The sequence below is a fragment of the Octopus bimaculoides genome, chromosome 15, assembly GCF_001194135.2.
Source record: "Octopus bimaculoides isolate UCB-OBI-ISO-001 chromosome 15, ASM119413v2, whole genome shotgun sequence".
In the NCBI taxonomy this organism is placed as follows: Eukaryota; Metazoa; Mollusca; class Cephalopoda; order Octopoda; family Octopodidae; genus Octopus; species Octopus bimaculoides.
Window position 1 is genome coordinate 7,439,239 of NC_068995.1, and position 1,080 is coordinate 7,440,318.

The 1,080-nt window shown below is 29.2% G+C and overlaps 1 protein-coding gene across 1 annotated transcript in view; it reads left to right on the forward strand.

Moving 5' to 3' along the window:
• LOC106875064 (neuroendocrine convertase 1) overlaps positions 1-1,080 on the forward strand; it is a 167,183-nt gene that overhangs the window by 155,035 nt on the left and 11,068 nt on the right. The window lies entirely within an intron of this gene.

The window sequence follows — 1,080 nt, forward strand, 5'->3', positions numbered from 1 at the left end:
TATATATATATATATATATATATATATATATATATATATATATATGTACATATACATATATATGTATATATATACATATATACACACATATATATATATACAAACACACATACGCACACACATAAATATATATATATATATACATATATATACCGAGGGTTAGATGTGCTCAGACATACATACATGCACACACACATATATACAAACACAAACATGCACAAACACTCACACTCACTCACAAAACACACACACACAGATACACTCACAGACACACACACACACGTGTGTGTGTGTGTGTGTGTGTGCGTGTGCGTTTGTATTTATCAACAAATACAAAACGGTTGTACACAAAGACATGCAGAGACGTAGATATAAGAAATAAGGATCAACAGAATTTTGACAAACTTCACAGAGCAGAACAAACAGCATACTGAGACCAATAAATGAATAAAACATCAAATAAGTAAACAAATAAACAAATAAATAAACAAACAAACAAATAAATATATAAGTAAATGAATAAATGAATAAATAAATAAAATCTCGCTGCCACAATAGCAAATTCCCTTCACCAACAAACAACAACAATAATTAAATAAAAGGAAGAAAACAATAGGAAGCAGCTTCGCCATTTTGTTATAACAAAACGCCATCTTGTGAAGAATTAAAGTAGGTGACTAAGTGCAGAGTTTTATAAGAATATTTTCAAAAATGGTAAAGATTTCAGATAAATTTCAGAGACAGAAGTTGGGAAATATTACACTCTTCTGTTTTAAAAATAAAACGCTATAAGATTGTATGTATGTATGTATGTATGTTTGTATGTATGTATGTATGTATGTATGTATGTATGTATGTGTGCGTGCGTGTGTGTACGCATGCGTGTGTGTATCTGTGTCTGATGTGTGTGAATATATATATATGTGTGTGTTTGTGTGTGTTGTGTGTGTATGTGTGTATACATACGTATATTTTAATGCCGATAAACATTCCTTCCCAATATAGTTACTTCTTTCATCTCTTACAGAGATTTTCTAACTAATTAATTTGCTTGTCATATATAGATATATTTATATATAT